Below are 12,724 nucleotides of genomic sequence, written 5' to 3'. Positions count from 1 at the left end.
ATCTTGTGCTGAAACTGCTGAGTAAATTGAACGTGCAGGACACATGAATTTCATTTTGGGTGCCAAACAATCTAGTTTTTCCTCTTCAGTGCCCACTGAGGTTACTGAAGAAATTTTCCCCTGACTGTTGTGCTGAATAGAGTCTTGAATGTGATGAGAGCTCCACTCCATTTCTGTTAGATCACTTATTTCTGGAGGCCTCAGCACTCTGCAGTTCAGGACTGTGACTCAGGAGCTGTGTCAGGCACCCTCTGTTGCTGGGCAAGTCCCTTGTACATTCTCCAACAGCACAAGGGCATCATTCACCTACCTCTGTTAAACACCAGAACAATTTTATCAGTCTGTCCTGTGTTTAAGATTGCACATTCACTCTGACCAAGCTCAGCTCTAATCTTAGTCCCAAAGTACCAATTGTTTTATGAAAAAATAGTGGCAGAGAGCTCCTGAGAGCTGACAGATTTTGGAGATAGAAAGGAGCATTTTAATGCCTTGTTGTGAATGGAGAACTGAGCCAGGAAACTTGTCCAAGGTCACACAAAACCAGAGTTTCTGAATCCTGGGCTAAGACCTAACTTGTCAGATCCTGCTTGTTACCAGAATTGAATAAGGCTCAATATCCTGAATAGACTGAATAGAGCAGTAGAAATCCTGTGACTAACTAGTATAATTTGTATAATTTTGTAATTCTTAGTTGCTCCCACATTGGTTTCAGGTATTTTCCATGTTGCCTTACGTTGGGACCATGTAATTGAGTCATTTTACAACTTAAAGCATACCAAATCAGCTCTATAAGAAATGTAAGAAAAAAAATCCTTTGTAGTAAAAATTCCATGTGCTTAAGTGAATTATGTAAAATGTTTTGGTGCTGGTGAAACTATTTATAATGCAATTTGTATGATGTTACTCAGACATTACTGCAAGCTGTAACAATAAAATATCATCTGAGTTATTTTTTCAATATTTATTACAGATGTTATTTTAAAGTGGTTTTGAGTGTTGTAAAATTAAATAAAATGACATCTCAGAGTGGGAATTATTTGCCAAGACAAGAAAGAACTAAGATATTTATTTTTCTTTAACTTTTTCTGCAGATTTATTCTACTGTTTTTATAATGCTTTTGAAGTTCCTGTGTCAGATGTGGTAGGTATTTAAAAGATATTTACACAGCTACAATATAAAATACTCAAGTGATCAAATCTAATTAGCAAGCCAATGAATCTCTTATTGAATTAGAGCAATTCTCATTTCCATGGCTCTCCTAAATTTCTCATTCTGGCTTCCTGCAATATCTGGCACAATGATAATAAAGAGTATCTTCTGCTCCTGAATGTTTGCATAACCACTGAATTTCTCTGAAATTCCTTCTGAATACAAAGAACAAAAGATGGCTTGGGATAGTCAAATTAGCATTGAACATTTTGAAAAATTATACGGGGAAGAGGAAACATTCTAGAAAGGACTTTATGTAATTTGAAAGAAATGACCTTATCAGCTTCTTCCTCTTACTGAAATGAATGTTTATTTAATACCATGTCCTTTGCTGTGTTTTCCCCAAAATCCTTTACTGAGATGAGGAGAGAGAGCTCCCATTGCTTTCTGGTGAATTGGTACTCGTTGGTAATTCGCCACATCGAAAGTGAAGAGAAGCAGGTGCACAGAGCAGAGCAGCCCTGCCTGAGAGTGCCCACAGCACAGGCACCCCTTTCAGGACTTCTTGAGGGCTGCCACAGAAGGACAGGGAGGCCAGAAGAATCCTTGAATGTGAAAAACATGGAAATATGCAAGATGTTTAGAGGCCATGCCGGTGAATGGCACCACAAGAATTCGGTGTGTGTCTGTGCTGCTCCTGCAGAGCAGTCTGTGTCCCCAGCCCTGATGGCCAGGGGGACAGCACTGCTTTGGACACAGCTTCAGGCAAAGGAGCCCCAGGGATTTGTCACCCACAGCCAATGGCTCCCGTGGGGATGGCAGGTGCCTGCCACAGTCACTCTGTCACACCCTGCTCAGCTGGACAGGGGACACAAACCCTGCTCAGTTTGGGACAAGAAAAGGGCAGGGAGAGGTCACTTGCCAATTACTGTCATGGCAGAACAGACTCAGCCTGAGGAAATTAGTTTAATTTATTAGCAATCAGGGTAGGAGAAAGAGAAATAAACACAAATCTTAAAAACACCTTCTACCCACCCCTCCCTTCTTTCCAGGCTTAACTTTACACAGTTCTCTGCCTCCCGAATAGCACAGTGGGACAAAGACTGGGGGTTCAGTCTGCTCATCACACATTGCTTTGAAGCATCTTCCTCCTCAGGGGGTGGACTCCTCACACGCTGCCCCTGCTCCAGCATGGGGGCCCTCCCTCCCAAAGGACCCACTCTTCCAAGAACTCCTCCAGAGAGTTCTTCCCCTGGGCTGCAGTTCTTCACAAACTGCTCCAGGGCGAGGCCCTTCCAGAGGCTGCAGGAACACCCTGCCCCAGCGTGGGCTCCCTGCTGGCTCACAAACCCTGCCAGGACCCTGCTCCAGCACAGGCTCCTCTCTCTGTGGGTCTTGCCAGGACCCCGCTCCATCGTGGGCATCCCAGGAGATCCCAGCCCCTTTGGGCACGCACCCCCTCCAGTTTGGGGCTCTCCAGGTGGATCTCTGCATCCTGGGGCACCTCCCTGGGCGCAGCAGGGGAATCTGAGCTCTGCCCCTGGAGCAGCTCCTGTCCTGCCCTGGGCTCTGCAGAGCTGTTCCTCTCACAGCTCTCGCTCCTCTCTCAGGCTGCAATTTGTCCTTGCACAGCTGCTCTTCACCCGTCCCAAATCTGCCATCCCAGAGGCGCTGCCCTGCCCTGACACGCTCGGCCTTGGCCACGGTGGCTCTGTCCTGGAGCTGCTGGCCTTGGCTCTTTTTTGCAAATGAAATTCAATGGTCTCAACTATTAAAGTGGAAAAAAAAAAAACCTGAAGAAATTTGAGCCTGCTTTCTAAATAAAGATGTCCTTTTCTCTGGTTCCTCTTGTAAATTCCTTGCAGTGAAGCACTGCCTAGTTAACCAAAATATATTGATTAAAAAACCCCATATCCCTGTGCCTCCTAACTGTCAATCCCAAATTAGCAGACTTAATTGCCTCATCTCAGGATGAAAAAGGTTAGAATAAATGCCCTGGCTTTGTGTTAGAGAGTCAAACTCCCCCTGGTTTGATATAACCGTGGTCATGAGAGATTCCCTGGTGCTTCTAAGTGGGCACAGCTGTTGGCCCAGAAACAATGAGCACACAGGAATTTGGTCAGGTGTTCTTAAAGGCCAGCTAAAACTACTTGGAAGGCTGGGTTCTGCCCAGAGTTTGAGCTATCCCTGGTTTAGGTCACGGGTCTTTAATTACTGGATTGCTGTTCTAGTTAAATTGCAAAAATTACTCTTTTTCCTGTTACTAAAGCGTTGTAGTGCTGTTTTACTGCAGTAGCTTCCTCTGCTTTACACATCAGCTTTAACCCTAATTAAACCCTCAAACCTTGCCCTCCCTTTTTGCCAGCATTTGCAGCAGCCCTGTCCCTGTCATACGCAGTTTGGGATGCTCACAGTTTATCCCGCGGGGTCAATCCCACTTTGTGCTGGCACCGGGCACCGTGAGTACTCTCAGCTGAGTTTTTCTCTCCGGGAAGCTTGCACAGAAGCAGCGGTCTGTGCTGACATCTCATGGCTGCTCTGGGAACTCGGCTGTGTTTGGGAAGAACCCGTTCACTGCTGTGCTGCCAGACGGGCCCCTGGGTTGGGAAAGGCTCTGGGGCTTCAAGATCTTAAAGGTCTTCTCCAACCTATTCTGTCATTCTGTACTAATTTTTGTGTGGTTGGAAGATCAGGGCAGGCTGTCATGCTCACTACAGCCTTGTTGCTGGAGTTGAAGTTGCTCCTTGCCACCTGCAGGTAAAATGTCAGGTGTTGGAAAATGTGCTGATAGCCATCATCTTTTTAAAACAAAATAAACACAAAACATTCTTAAAGGTTTTTATGCTGCTGTTCTTAGGAGATACAGCCATTCCAGCGATGGTTATGTTTTGATTTCGGTCAACCAGCATGGTTTTTTAATACATTTGTGGCATAAATGTTGAAATTATTAGCTGGATATCTGGGGATGCAAACAATAAAAAACCAAAAAACTAAAAAAACAAACAAAAAACACAACCAAAAAACCCCATGGTTTATTTCCATGGTATGACAGACTGTCTAAGAACTGAACAATTGAACCTGACTTGAGGATTTGTCCAGACAATCTAAGAGAAGTTCTGGAGGAAACAACATGCTACATTATATTGTGGCTCTTAATTTTTACTCTCTCTCCATAATTCTTTTTTAAAGAAAGTCAGGAAGCTGTGCTCCCAGTATGACTGAATTTTGACTGAATAATCTCCCAGCACTACTGAATTTTGGAACTATCAAAGCAGGGGAGACCAAATCTAGCCTCTCACATTTATGAGATTCAGTCTTCCTTTCGCAGTAACTGTGGCAGCATTACCCACTCCAGAGCTATGAATATATCTCTGCACAGGCTTTTCAGGCACAGCTGTAATTCTCCCAAGACCAATGACTAGGATACAGCATGTCCTAAAAAAAAAAAAAAAATTCTTAGCTGTGGTGCAGCATTGACTTGCTAGGCTTACTTGTTGGATGAGCAGTATTTGGGGATAATTCCTTCATCCCTGGACTGTGGTCTCCAGAGAGATGAACAGCATCTGGTTTGGGATCTGCAGGTATTAGAGGGAAAGGAGGAGGGAAGCAATGCCATACCCCACTGTAACTGCAGTGGCACTGACAGAGTGAAATCTTTTGCTCTGTGTGACCAGGTTTCTCAGCCTGGGTGAAGGAAACCCATCCTTGTGATCTTACAGGAACCCTTCAGGTTCCATCAACATTAAGGACAAGGCACTGAAGTTAGCACTTGTAAAACTGACAGAAAGAAAGGGATATGGGGCTCTAGGAAGGCAAGTTTGCATCAGTTAATGAGTTAATGCTCATCAGCCAAGCTGTCACCATCGAACATATTTATGCTCCCATCACTCTTGGATGTTGAAATGCATTTTTTCAGCATAGCATCTCTCCAGCCTGGTCCTGTTCACACAATGGTTTAAGCTATTTGGTTTAATATTTCATTTGGTGCAGCCCAGAGCTGATGAGCAGTGAAGTATTAAAAAGTAGCACTTTGGTGGTAATCAAATCAAATCACTTCAAAGGCAGCTGAAAGACACCTTGTTTGGGGTTGAAGGGATGGGAGGCAGCTCCCTGAAGAGCTTTTGGCTCATAATGTTACCATTTTCATTTTTGCCAAGGACAAAGCAAACACTTGTGGTGGAAGGCTGGTATCCTCTCAGTGTAATGCTCCCTAGGTGTGGAAAGGAATCTCTGTGCCAACAGCTGAAGAGCATTTGCTAATGGCTTGTGCTTCTGGACAACACATCTGGCTGCTGTGGGGCCAACATATTTCTCCATCCAGCCTGGCCTTCTCAAATATTTATAAGCTAATGTTCTCTGTAATGCCTGTAGCATACAGAGAGGCTGAACTAAATTGCACTGTGGAGGAGTCTCTATTTTCACAGCCTTTTGGAACTGACTGCATCAGTGCTGTGAAAATCCTTTGGCATCATAAACCTTTTATTGCCACGGTTCCCACTTGAGTAGTATCACACAGTGAAACATTTAATTATGCAAAAAAATCCCACCAAAAACCAAACAAAAGCACCCACCATAAAAAAGAGTTTTATAACTGTCAAGGAACATCCATAGATGGAACAAAGTTTTTAGGACTTGCAATAACAAGTCTTTTGAGTTGTCTGTCTTTCTGTTTTTACAAGTGCCATGTCTGGTACCTTCCAGACATGGCACTTGGCAGCTGTATCTCTTTCTTATCTGTGGCAAAATTAATGGATGATGAGACCTTTATTAGTTCCAAGGTACTTCTGACAAAATGGAGAAGTTCTACATAAGCTACTGAGAAGCCCAGGTCTGTTTTCTTCAGTGTCAGACAGATAAGGCACCTATTTAATACAGTGTGCAGTGAAAAAGTGTAAATATTTATTTTTTCAGCGCTCAAGAATAATGCAACATTTAATGAACATGAAGAAAGAAATGGGTGCTTTCTCAGCCAATGGAAATCACAATATTCCCAATCTTGTCTTTTTGATTCAAACTCAGCTATTCTTTGAGCTCCTACTAGAACTTATGCAAACACCCCAGTGACAGCACTCACAGCAGTCAGTTTCATTTTGCTGAGCAGGTGGCAGCTCTTTCCTTCAGCCATCCAGCCCCTGGCCACACACATCCCCTGCAGCTCATGGCAGGGAGGGTCTGGAGCAGCTCTCCTGGGCACCCCTGCAGGAGCAGCTGCAAACAGCTGTGGAGGGAACTCCACCACTGGATCCCATCCCAGGAGAGCTGCTCTGCCTGACTGCTGTGCCTTGCCTTGGATGAACCTGTCCGTGGAAGGTGCTGCCACTGATCCAGCTGGTCCACACCTCTGCTGGATGGGCTGACTAACAAAAGGGGCACAGTGCAGAGTCTTTAGGGCCCTACTTTAGTAACCACTTGCTTGTCACATGAGTGTGCAGAGACAAGGGACTGCAAGCCTGTGCAGGGAGTCCTGCTGGGCTGGCTTCCCTGAAAACAGGATTTTTTATTCCCTGTGTGGGTAGGCAGGAAAATTAGCAACATAAATATGAAAAAAGTCCACTTCCCATACAGCTATCATCCAGTAGGAAAACCACTCTCCTGCTTACAAGCCTCTCCTGGACACAGATCTGTCCTTCAGAATCTCTGGGGCTCCCTTTCCTGCTTTCCTGCTCACCAGAAAGTCCTTTCCCTCCTCCTTGGCAATGATGGCAGTGCATGGGGACCCTCTGTCACCATAACAACTGGGCTCTTTGTCTTATAATTCAAACTGTTCTCTCTAACTTCAAGGGCCTCTTCCTACACACCATCCAGAGCCCATCAATCCTTCCCTGAGCAATTCTACATTCTTTATTGGACTAGTAACTCCCACACCCACTCCTAAAGCTGCCTCTGCCATTTTATCTCCAAAGCCTGATGAACCATTTACTCACCCATTTGGAAAGAGAATTGAATTGGGTACAGGAAAGCCTCAGTCTTTTCAAAGCCCAGCTCAGCCTGTGATTAACCCTGTCCTCTTGGGTTTGCCTGGGGGAGCAGTGCCCCAAGGAGTCCAGAAAATAACTCCACAGAGGGCAAACCTCTCACAGAGTAAATCCCCTTGTAACAGCAGATTCCTTGGAATCTAGGTGACATGACAAGCATTAAAACACTAAAGACTCTTAGAAAGCAGCATGTCTCTCCAAAATGACAAGTGCTACCCCAAAATCTTACTTAGCTCCTATCTTTTTGACACAGGTCTAACAGAATCCCTTTCTGTTCTTCACCCTCTCTAATTGCAGTGTTCCTACTCAACTGCCTCAAGCTCAATAACTGACTTTACTAAACCCCTCCATGGCTCATTTAGAGATTGAATATTTTTCATCAGATTTTCTTTCATTCTATGTTGAGAATTCAGCCTGCACTGTCAGCTACAACCCATACATATACTGCAAGTCAATACAAATATTTTCTACTAATTTGGAAATTAGGTTAAAACGTGATTACCCTCTAAATAGCACTGTTACATGAGAGAGAAGCACACAGTATAAATTAGTGCTCGAAATGGGGTTTGCAACACACATAATCATAACTTGGCATTCCACCAAACTCATTTGTGAGCTGTTATCACGGCGTGGGGAACCCAGCTTCCTGGTAGCTGTTCTGTGGGAATGTAATTTTGCAGAGAAGCAGCCCCAGTGATGAATTACAGCCCTGCTCTGCTGTGCTTTGCCCGAGCAGCCGCTGCACGTCACTGTTGTTCCACACAAGAGAGCCCAAAGAGCCTGGGAGAGGCAGCAGGACTGGGAGAGTCTCTTTGCCTTTTCAGTGGAGGGAAGAAAATGTGCTGCAAGCCAAGGGGGAGTTTTTTGTCCCCCAGACCAGAGGTCATCCATACACGTTGCTCTTTCTGTTTTTTTCCTTTGCCTGTGCAGAAAAACCCATCCATCTTTTTTTTATATTTCTTAAAGGTATAAACAGAGAATGGTCATTAGCCAGGGATCACAGACCCTGTGGGAATGCCAGCTCTCCATGAGAAATGTGGCAGGGCACTGAAGCTCTTGATGGCCAGGTCCTGCAGCAATGGCACCGTGCCCTGCTCATGGTGCTGCCATGGGGGCTGACGCCAAAATCATGAGATGCTCAGATGTAACTGTAAGAGCAACATCGTGTTCTTCTCAGACTTGGAGCATTTATTCCTTTCAGGAAAAGGGGAGATTTTGGAGTGTTATGTTGTGATTTTAGAAATGAAGACCTTGCAAGTTTGGTGTAATTGTAGAGCCAGAAGGTTGAAAGGTGTTTTTCTAGAAACACGACACTCCATCAGCTATGTCAGGTCGCAAAAGCTGTGTAGCAAAGAGCACCCCCTCTCCCAGTACCTGCCACTAAAAGTACAGACACATTTCCACTTCTTCACAACTTTTCCCCAAGTTTTCAGCAATTCCCACATTGTCTGAAAATTATTTATCAAGTGCAGACCTTCTGTGGCACTCTAAAAACAACAGTTCCCCATCCATGGCTCTTCCTACTGTGCTTCCAGCCCACCAGAGCCTGCTGCTCCGAGCAGATCCTCCTGCTGCACGGGCTGGGTGCTCCTGGAAGGGTAATTCATCACATGGCTGCAGTCCTTGGACCTGGGGTGGTGAGGAGGAAGCCACACTTCATCTGCAGGCGACACCCAGGTGCTGTGTGTACATTCCCAAGCCAGCTTTACTCATCTACCTGCAGTTCCAGCCCCTAGCTGAGGGACACATTCCGGTGTGGAGCAGCTGTGTTCCTGCCAGGTTTGTGTGGTGCATGATGACTCCCAGGCCACTGTGTTTTCCCTGATATTGCTGCCCTGATTTGTGGTGATTACAGTTATTTCACAGATGCTTTCCCGCATCTCCAGTCTGCAGAAGAGATAAAATCTGAGAAAAGCATTCTGCTCTCCTTCCCTAGGGCCCCACTAAAGGCAGTAGGACTCAGATGCCAACTTTGTAATGTTGAGCCCTGGCAATTCCCATCCTGGGAATGCCTGAACTGACACCAATACCTGCACCTCCCTGGCTGTCTGAAGAAGCTGAGCCTCTGCATGCTCAACCTGTAGATCCTGTGTCACAGAAATGAAGAAAATTCCCAAAAGAAAATACCCTGCAACCTCCAGCCATAATCTTAATCCTTTGAGAGGCCTAAAATCAGTCCAGAATTGCTCATGCAGCACAAGAACAGGGAGTTTTGTTTCTGAGGTTACGAAAGCAATGTTTATTTCATGAGCCCAGATCCACAAACATGAGAGGAGATCATACTGCCAGAGGGAAGGAAACCCTTTCCTGAAGCAAATGGCTGGGCTGTAACACTGCATCCTACTGAGACAGGGATGATCTGTAAAGGAGAAAACACACACAACTCGGCAATCAAAACGCTTGCCTCAAGATTGCCGAGCTGAGTGAAGGATTGAAAAGATGCAGAAGTGAATCAAAGGCTAGAAATGAAGGCAGAGGATTGTAAATGTCCCTCCTTCCCCAGGCATTGTGAGAAAACAGCTTTACCCTTGCCTGCATGTTCCGTTCTCTGTGGTGTGCTGCTCCTGGGCTGCCCAGGGAGGTGTCCTGTCCTGTCCTGCTCTCCCCTCTCAGCATCTCCAGGGTGATCCCTGCTGCTGCACTGCCCAGGTGCTCCTGACCTGCTGCTGTTTCCTTCCCCACAAATAACAGGTGAAAGAAATCAGACAAAATCCACGGGCCAGATTCTCCTCTCTTGGCGGAGAAAGTGGGGCCTTGGGGAGCCACAGATGCTGCATCATGAAGTCCTGAAGGCCTCTGGCTCCTGAGCCTGGCTGACTGCAGCTCCACCCTGGGCAAGGGAAGAGCTGTGCTTTGCCTTGTCCATTGGCTGAGCTGGGAATGAGCATTTAAACCCGGAACACCTGACTTTACAGGACAAGAATCTTTGCAGAGGCTTTGCTTGTGAAGTTTTTAGCAGCTCTGAGCAGCTTCAAGTTCTGTGTGTGGCTAACAACCTCCTGGGTGGCTGAGCCAGAGAAGCCAAGTCCGGTCTTTACCTGGCACCATAAATTATTGTTGTTTGTATAATTGCAAGATTTATTTTTGTTTTGTTTGCTATAAAAGCCCAAATGGAATCTTGAGGGTCTCTTTGCAGACTCAGTTACCTAAAGCTCTTCAGCATGCAAGCTGTAGGTCCAGTTTTTCATTATTTAGAGCTTTGTATTATTTATTTTCTTGTTGTTTTTTGTTTAATGTGTTTGCTGTCTTGATGGCTCCGTCAATATACATTCTGTGCTGAAAAAGTTAAGTGTCAATATATATTTAAAAAGAAAAGGGGGGGAGAGGTGCCAAAAATACCCATCCAGAGTTTGGAAATGGAAAGCAAATTGCAAGTTTGTCAATAGTGTGGTTGGGAGCCTTTTAAGTAGTGAATCACTTGATGCTAGCTATTGTAAATATTGGTTTAAAGGTGCTATGAAATTGATGGTGCACAGTTAAACCTTCCTCCAAATACTGATCTATTTATGCTGCCTCACTTAGCATCAGATCCAAAGGCCACTGAAGGTAACAGGAGTTTTTTCCAAGTCGTTCACAAGCACGGTGTAGCTTCAGCAAACTCACATAATCCTGGGGTGGGAGCATTCTCTTACAGTTTTTATTAAATTAGGCAAAATATTCTCCAGAATGTACCTTTTTTTTTCAATTTTTTTTTTTTTTAATGTAACAGCAGGAAAAAATTATTTAGAGTGACATTCAGAGAATGTCACTCTCTGCTTTAGCTTTTCCTGCTGTAAGGTTGGACCCTGCAAACAGTATTCATCTCCCAGCACGAATCATTGCGTGGGGCTGAGCTCTGAGTCTGAGCAGGCCTGGGCTGAGTGTCATTTTGAACAGCAATTGGGTGAAGTTTGCTGTGTCTGCAGAGTCCTTCACTGAATGCTGGATCTGACCGAAGTAAAACATTTGAGTTCTGATGCCGAAACTGTGAACCTGAAAAATGATTAATGGAACTTCTAGCCAGTCCAAGCTCCACTCTGCCAAATTTGAGGGAATTCTTTATCTCACTGACCCTTGTCTCTACAAAATCTTATTTTATCTTGTCAGAGGCATGTAACTGTCCCAAAATCTGTACATTAGATCCTAATTTAGAAGTAATGAATTATTATTGATGCCTAGATTCCACTAAAGGTTCTAACATCATCAGCACAGCCATATGTGCCAAATATTTAATGTATTGGATGTATATGGAAGAGTCTGGCCAGCACTGTCCTAACACTGGTTTCTGGATTTGTTTTTGTTTCTATGGAGATACCAACATGGAAGAAAAGTTTTAATGTAGGGTGAGCACCTGAAAACCTGAGGAATAAATGGGAATTCAGGCTCCACAAAGGTAAATCAGAGTTTTGCTGTTGTTGGCCTGAATGGAACTGGCATGCGGATGTTTGGAGGTCCCTGAATGAAAATCCATTTCTCAGTCTTTGCAAAGTCAAATATTTAATTCAGCCCAACCCTTATGACACCACGAGTCTTGTCTGGAGTGTGAGAATACCTGAGCTCCACGTGGAGAAAGGAATTAATGAGGAACAAAGTCCAACAGGAGAGTTACTCCTGCTCACTTGCTTTTGGTGTAGCTGTCTACTGCAGCACATCTGCATTTTTGCCCATGTCTCCCCACTTTCCCCCATGCTTTTCCCAGGGAATAAAGTGAAAGAATTCTGCTGTGGGCAGGTCTGGAACCCATCTGGCTCTTCACCTGTGGTTTCCATCAGAGAGAAAGCTGTGATTAAGGGTGACAGGGCCCTTGGGAGGCTGGGAGGGGAGATGGCAGCAGGAGAAGGGAATGACAGGTCTCTGGGAGTCCTGCTCCCCTGGAACAGCTGCAGAGGAGGGAATGCTGAGAGTTTCAGCGCTGCAGACAGAGCTGAGAGGGGAGGATGTGCTTGCAAAGGGCCTCTTCACTCAGTTATGGAGTGCATGTGCTGTGCTAAATGTCCTCAAATCCCCGTGGCAATGCAGCAGTCTGTAACAATAAATAGCAGGAACTGTTGTCTCCTCTGGGACCACAGCTATCATGCTTCCAGCCAGGAGTCTCCTGCTCTCTGGTGAGCTGTGGGAGACCACACACCTACTCTAGGTTCTGGGGGAAAACACAGGGACATGCATAATTTAACCTGAAATCTTAGATTGCTTCTGTTTACACAGCTTTGCATAAAAGCAGTAATAACACTTCCAAAATCCCCAGCAGCCTGCTCCTCCCAGCTATTCCATGTTTAAAAACACCTGATAGGTAACGATTGCTGGTGAGTTAGGACTGAAAAATATAATTATTTTTCTGTCTTTCCACTCTACTTTGTGCCCCCTTGTTTCCAGGGACATTCTCATTTAAAATTTCCCCCTGAGTAAAGATACAATTGAAAATCCCTCACTGTGCCATTTTTGGGATTGGTAGGAGTATAAGAAAGCGGATAAATCAGCTGAGAAATGAGGAATCTAGCAGATTATGTACATACATTATGTTTTAAAAATGAGTAGCAGCTCGCCCTCTTTGTTTTAAAATGTTCATGTGTATTTCTGGAAAAAAGGATAGCAGAACATCTAATAGTAGGAAAGGGTTTTA

This window comes from Onychostruthus taczanowskii, unplaced genomic scaffold, assembly GCF_017590055.1.
Source record: "Onychostruthus taczanowskii isolate IOZ18803 unplaced genomic scaffold, ASM1759005v1 scaffold19, whole genome shotgun sequence".
NCBI classification, from domain to species: Eukaryota; Metazoa; Chordata; class Aves; order Passeriformes; family Passeridae; genus Onychostruthus; species Onychostruthus taczanowskii.
The sequence above is the reverse complement of the archived record's forward strand: the minus strand, read 5'-3'. Positions refer to the sequence as shown.